Below are 7,612 nucleotides of genomic sequence, written 5' to 3'. Positions count from 1 at the left end.
TGGTTATAAGGGAGGGGAGGGGTGGGGATGGAAAACCACTAAATAGAAAATAAATAAGTGGTAATTTTGGTGAAGGGTAAGACAGTACACAATACTGGGGAAGCCAGCACAACTTGCACAAGGCAAGGTCATGTAAGCTCCATATACACACCCAAACTCCCTTAGGGACAGAATTGCTGGGCTGAGGGTATAACATAGTTTATAAAGAAAATGCTGTACACTATACTTTGCTGAGTAGTGTCTGAGGCCTTAAAAGCTTGTGAGCGGCCATTTAAGATACTGAGCCGGTATCACCTCTGGAGCAAGGGAGAATGAAGAAAACTAAAGAAACAAGGGAAAGATTAGTCCAAAGGACTCATGGACCACATCTACCACTGCCTCCAACAGACCGAGTCCAGTACAACTAGATGGTGCCTGGCTATCACCACTGACTGCTCTGATAGGGATCACAATAGAGGGTCCTGGACAGAGTTGGAGAAAAATGTACAACAAAATTCTAACTCACAAAAAAAGACCAAACTTACTGGCCTGACAGAGACTGGAGAAACCCTGAGAGTATGGCCCCTGGACACCCTTTTATCTCAGTAATGAAGTCACTCTTGAGGTTTACCCTTCAGCCAAAGATTGGACAGGCCCATAAAACAAAACTAGACTAAGGGGACAGAACAGCCCAGGGACAAGGAGTAAAAGGCAGGAAGGGACAGGAAAGCTGGTAATAGGGAACCCAAGGTTGAGAAGGGAGAGTGTTGATACGTCATTGGGCTGTTAACCAGTGTCATAAAACTATATGTGTACTAACTGTTTAATGAGAGGCTAGTTTGTCCTATAAAGCTTCATCTAAAGTATAATAAAAAAAAGAATATATACTACAAAAAAAGTATTTATATATTTATATATTGTATTCACACACATATATGTAGTACATATTTGAATTTATGTCCATAATAATAATAGGTAGTAGTACATACTGTAACTACCACTCATCTGTCAGTTTGTCTTACTGTAGTGGCTTGTGTGTTGTTGTGATGCTGAAAGCTATGCCATCAGTATTTTGAATACCAGCAGGGTCACCTGTGATGGACAGGTTTCAGGAGAGTTTCCAAGCTAAAACAGATTAGGAAGAAAGGCCTGGAGATATACTTCTGAAAATTAGCAAATGGAAACTCCGAACAATGTCTGATATAGTACTGGAAGTTGAGCCATTTAGTATGGAATGCACTACACAATGGCAACAACTATGTGCTAAAATATGCCAACGATCATGTAGATAACACAGGACCAGGCAATGTTTCACTATATCTTACATACGGTCACCATGAGTCAGAGCCACCTCCATGGCAGCTAACGACAAGAACTACATACCGTAAAGAAAAATGAAGTAGGATAAGGGTAAGGAAGTGAGAGAGGGCTATGTATACTTTTTTCAGATAAGCAAAGAAAGTCTTTTTGATGCAGTAACTTGTGAGTAAATACTTCAATAAAATGAGGAGAATATTTTACTCTTTTTCCTTTTTCTGTTTTGTCATCATCATTAAAAACATGCAAATGATTTCATATATTTAGTCTTTGGTACAAAGTATGAAATCTGTCTGGGAAACCAAGGAAAGCTAATAAGAGGGGCAGCAAAAAGCAGACCTGAAATAACATCTGCTGAATCAGTTAGCTTTTGCTACATAACAAATCACACCAAAACATAGAGTATTAAAACAACAAGTATTTACTCTTTCTCACAATTTTGTGGGCTTATTGGGTGGATCATCTGGCCTAGGCCACATTGCAGGGACTGGATGGTCTAGGATGACCTCACTTACATGTCTGAGACTCTCACTTGGGATGCGTGGTGTCATGGACTGAATTATGTTCCCCAAAAAGTGTGTGTATTAACTTGGTTAGGCCATGATTCCAAGTATTCTGTGGTTGTCCTCCATTTTGTGATTGTAACTTTATGTCGAAAGGATTAGAGTGGGATTGTAACACCACCTTTATTCAGATCACCTCCCTGATCCAATGTAAAGGGAGTTTCCCTGGGGTATGGCCTGCACCACCTTTTATCCCTTAATAGATAAAAGGAAAGGGAATTCCCTGGTATGATTCCGTCCTGCGTGGCTGTTTTCAGCAGCTGTGGTGGTTTCTCTCTGTCCTCCTCTCCTACCTAAGCGCATTCCACCACCTCATGGAAGATTCGATGGACATGGACATGAGCCCCCTGAGGCCCCAAAACTATCTTTTCGGTCGTGAACTAAAGGCTGACAAAGATTATCACTTTAAGGTGGATAATGATGAAAACGAACACCAGTTATCTTTAAGAATGGTCAGTTTAAGTGCTGGTGCAAAGGATGAATTGCACATTGTTGAAGCAGAGGCAATGAATTATGAAGGCAGCCCAATTAAAGTAACACTGGCAACTTTGAAAATGTCTGTACAGCCAATGGTATCCCTTGGCGGCTTTGAAATAACGCCACCTGTGGTCTTACGGTTGAAGTGTGGCTCAGGGCCTGTGCATGTTAGTGGACAGCACTTAGTAGCTGTGGAGGAAGCTGCAGAATCAGATGATGAAGACGTGAAACTCTTGAGCATGTCGGGAAAGCGATCTGCCCCTGCAGGTGGTAACAAGGTTCCACAGAAAAAACTAAAACTTGCTGCTGATGAAGGTGACCATGATGATGAAGATGATGATGATGATGATTTTGATGATGAAGAAACTGAAGAAAAAGTTCCAGTGAAGAAATCTGTATGAGATACTCCAGCCAAAAATGCACAAAAATCAAACCAGAAGAGAAAAGACTCAAAACCATCAACACCAAGGTCAAAAGGTCAAGAATCTTTCAAAAAACAGGAAAAAACTCCTAAAACGCCAAAAGGGCCTAGTTGTGTAGAATACATTAAAGCAAAAATGCAAACAAGTATAGAAAAGGGTGGTTCTATTCCCAAAGTGGAAGCCAAATTCATCAATTACGTGAAGAATTGCTTCCGGATGACTGACCAGGAGGCTATTCAGGATCTCTGGCAGTGGAGGAAGTCTCTTTAAAGAAAATAGTTTAAACTGTTTGTTAAAATTTTCCGTCTTATTTCATTTCTGTAACAGTTGATATCTGGCTGTCCTTTTTATAATGCAGAGTGAGAACTTTCCCTACCCTGTCTGATACATGTTGTCCAGATTCTTTTGCCAAGAATGTGTTCTCCAAAATGCCTGTTTAGTTTTTAAAGATGGAACTCCACCCTTTGCTTGGTTTTAAGTATGTATGGAGTGTTTTGATAGGACATAGTAGTAGCAGTGGTCAGACAAATGGAAATGGTGGGGAGACAAAAAATATACATGTGAAATAAACTCAGTATTTTAATAAAGTAAAAAAAAAAAGGACAGGGAAGCAAGCAGAGTGTTGGGAACCTCATGCCACCAAGAAAGCAGTGCTGAGAGCATAGCACGTCCTTTGGACCTGAGGTTCCTGTGCTGAGATGCTCCCAGACCAAGGGAAGACTGACGACAAGGTCCTTCCTCCAGAGCCGACAGAGAGAGAGAGGCTTCCCCTGGAGCTGGGGCCCTGAATCCAGACTTCTAGCCTACTGAACCATGAGAGAATAAATTTGTCATTGTTAAAGCCATCCACTTGTGGTACTTCTGTTATAGCAGCACTAGATGACTAAGACACCTGGAATGGCTGGGCTTCTTTCTCTGAAACTTTCATCATCCAGGAGGCTAGCCTGGACTTGTTTGTATGGTGGCAGAGGATTTCCAGCATCTAAAAACGTCAAGTCCATATGAGCATGCACTTTTGAAGCTTCTTTTTGTGTTTTGTTTGCTATGTTCATTGACCAAAGCAGGTCAAACATCCAAGCCCAGAATCAATATGGGAGGGGTATGAATATAGGGAGGTGTGATTCACTAGGGACCATTCCTGGAACAATCTACTAAGCAATAATCTACCACCGACACACATTGTAGAATTATTTAAGGACGAAAGACTAAAGAAACATCATGTTTATGGCTGTTAATGTGAGTTGGGCTTGCCTCCAAAGCCTTTTCCTCCCCAAATCTTCCCTGACACATGGCCATATATGAATTCTGCAATTCAACAAATATCTGCTCAATACTTATATACAAGACACTGAGTTACATACTGTGGAGAATACAGAACTGTGTATAGCACATTGACTGATATCACAAAGAGAGTGTGGTGGAATATATTTTCGATACCAACTCTTCATTTCCCCTTTCCTTATAAGAGGATTGTACATCCTTACTTATTGCTGTGTGACCTGTAGTGCTCCTTCCTTCCCTGTGAAGGAGTACATACCTCCACTCTCTTGAGGTTGAACTTGGCCACATTTTGTGCTTTGGCCAATGGAAAATGAGCAGTCATAATTTATCCTATACCCAACAAAAGCTTTAGGAGGGATATCAAGTTTTAATCAGCAATCTTGTTTTTCCTCTGCCCTCAGAATGGCATGCTCCAAAAAAAGGCTATACCTTCATAGGGCCCTGGAATGAGAAGAGATATGTAGTACAATTGTAGCAACTGATCTACAGCCACTGAGATGTAGCCTGAGTAAGAAATATGTTTTATTGAGTTAAGCCCCTGAAACTTTGGTGCTGTTCCTTATGTGCAGCAAAGCTGACTGACAAAAGAAATTAGTACCAGAAGTAGGGTGTTTCTGTAACAATATTAACAACAATCACCTAAAATTACCTAAAATATGTGGCATTGAATTTAGGGTTGGGCAGCATAAAGCCAAAAAAGTGTTATTGGAGGCTAGAAAAATACCAGCTTCTATTGTGAAGAGGCAAAACATTGGGTAAAATATCATAACTTAGCTGACAGGCCATGCATCTATCTAATGAACTTGTGACTTCTAGTAAAGATGTTGAAAGACAAAATGTATTCATATCCCTTGGTTGTAATTAGCCACATTTGACAAAGGTACTATAAAAAAGAGGTCAATATGTGCTGGATATATGGCGAACAAGTTGTTTTTTTAGCTCACAAGACTCTCAATCAAGTGGAACAATATCTGTTATGGATTGAATTGTGTCCCCCCAAAATGTGTGTCAACTTGGCTAGGCCATGATGCCCAGCACTGTGTGATTGCCCACCATTTTGTTACTTGATGTGGTTTTCGTTTGTGTTGTAAATCCTACCTGTATGGCGTAGTGGTTAAGTGCTACGGCTGCTAACCAAAGGGACGGCAGTTCAAATCCACCAGGCTCTCCTTGGAAACTCTATGGGGCAGTTCTACTCTGTCCTATAGGGTCGCTATGAGTCAGAATTGACTTGAGGGCACTGGGTTTTGGGTATGAAGTTAATAAGGCAGGATTAGCAGCAGCTAAATTAATGAGGCAGGACTCAATCTACAAGATTAGGCTGGGTCTTCAGTCAATCTCTTTTGGAATATAAAAGAGAGAAGCAAGCAGAGAAACAGCAGGACCTCATACTACCAAGAAAGCAGTGCCAGGAGTAGAGCACATCCATTGGAGCTGGGGTTCCTGTGCAGAGAAGCTCCTAATCCAGGGGAAGATTGATGACAAGAACCTTCCTCCCGAGTTGACAGAGAGAGAAAGCCTTTCCCTGGAGCCGATGACTTGAATTTGGACTTCTAGCCTACTAGACTGTGAAAGAATAAACTTCTGTGTGTTGAATCCACCCACTTGTGGTATTTCTATTATAGCAGCACTAGATGACGAAGACAATTTCCATGCATATTATAGATCAAGAAACCTGAGACATTTAGAGTCTCTTCTGTGGAGAGTTGAGTGAGTTTTGCTTGTGGGAATGAAGGCTGTATTTGTGCCTCTGTGAGTAGACTGTAATAGATCGTATTAGTGCTCCCAGCACCTTATTTCTTCCTTCCCTCTGAGAATATTATACACCTGCGGCCATTGTCCTTTTCACAGAAGAGTGCACATCCCTGCCCCACTGATGTTGGGAATGGTCATGTGGTTTATTTTGGCCAACTGACGTGAGCAGGCTTGACTTATGTGACATCCAAGGAACGCTGGTGGTGCATTTGTTAAAGTGCTTGGCTGCTAACTGAATGGTTGGCAGTTCAAACCCACTAGCCTCTCCACAGAAAGATGTGGAGATCTGCTTCTGTAAAGATTACTGCCTTGGAAACACTCTGGGGCAGTTCTGCCCTGTCCTATAGGTTTGTTATGAGCTGGAATCACCTTGACGGCAATAGGGTTGGCTTGGTTTAGGCGACATCCAAGCGGAAGTTTTAAGAGGCTTAAGTTTCAACTTTCTTGTTCTTTTCCCTTTTCCATAAGAACTGTATGATCAATAAGGGGCTGCTTCTTCACCGGGATCCTGGAATCAGAAAATGTATACCACGACAGCCACTAGTATGTGAAGTGTGTGAGAATTAAACACTTTCATAAGCTACTGAAGTTTTGGTGTAGTTTGATATTGCACTAAAGCTAATACAATGGGAATAGATTATTCCTGGGATATCAGGACAAAAATTTTGAGCCTGAAAAATCTTACTTATATTTAAAAGGACAGATACATTTTTCCTTCTATGGCATTCCAATCTTGCTCTGTTTTCAAATAAGAGGTTGTATTTTATTTTTTTCTCTCCTAACACATTTGTTTCCCCAGCTTCTTATATAAACTGCTTTATTTCCTGAGAAATCATTTGTTTCTTTTTCAATATTATATGGAAGAAAGATTTGAAAAGCTTTAGACTTTCTTTTAAATCCTGGTTTTGCCACTTGTCAACTGCATGACAAATTGGCTAGCTGAGTGACACTGATCCCTGCTGCAGGGACAGTATCATGGCAAAAAGTAGTTCCTCAATCTGTGTAATTATTATTTTTATTTCTCTAGAGAAAACTTTGTGTGCTTTATAATCCTGGTGAATCTTTAAGCATATCCCAAGCCCTCTACATTTCAAAAATAAATCTCACTGCAAATATCATGTAAGGAACATTTCAGAACTTTGTTTCTTCCTGCAATGATCTTTTAAAACTGCCTCTTCTCACCTCCCTTCTCGGTGTATAGGTCTGATTAGTTTTGGAAGCATCTGGGTGTTTCAAAATGCCCATCTGTTTGCAGAAGTTTCTTTGGGTAGATAGGGTTAGGTAGAACAGTTTCTATCTCTGTATCATCCAAACCATTTGCTTTCATTTATCATAGTCGTCTTGCGATGCCCTCTCTTTATAAATACCTTGTCTCAGTTACTTCCTTTAGTCCAGTTTCATGATAAGAAATAGTGCGATGGTGGTTTCTAGCTAGTAAGTGGGTTCTGGTCCTTAAATTTAGAGTCCTTTTTATTTCTTCCAGTTGAAGGTTTTTCTTCTGGGGTAAATCTTAGTCTATTGGGTCCCTGCCCCTTCCATGTTTCTTTCCCTATTCTCCCTTGTTTTATTAGTTCTGGACTCTTCATGACTCATTCCTGTCAGTACTTCCTGAAGGTTTCCAGTGAGATGCCCAGCATCACTGTACCAATGAATCTTCCCAGTGTGAGGAAGTGTGAGGAAGCACTGATGAGGGAAAGAGGAGACCTGGGCTTCATAGCAAGGATCCGTGGTTTTAATTGTGAAATTACCAACTCTGCTGCTTTCAGGAAACCATTTCCCTTTTTTCTGAGTCTATTTTGTCCTCTGTACTATGGGTAA

At 40.8% G+C, this 7,612-nt stretch overlaps 1 pseudogene; it reads left to right on the top strand.

The window, feature by feature from the left end:
• The first annotated feature begins 2,073 nt into the window (after positions 1 to 2,073).
• LOC100654699 (nucleophosmin-like) lies at positions 2,074 to 3,358 on the top strand (annotated as a pseudogene).
• Positions 3,359 to 7,612: the final 4,254 nt, after the last annotated feature.

The sequence above is a fragment of the Loxodonta africana genome, chromosome 5 (genome assembly GCF_030014295.1).
Source record: "Loxodonta africana isolate mLoxAfr1 chromosome 5, mLoxAfr1.hap2, whole genome shotgun sequence".
Lineage (NCBI taxonomy): Eukaryota > Metazoa > Chordata > Mammalia > Proboscidea > Elephantidae > Loxodonta > Loxodonta africana.
Note: the sequence above shows the minus strand (reverse complement) of the source record. Positions and strands in the feature narration are given on the sequence as shown.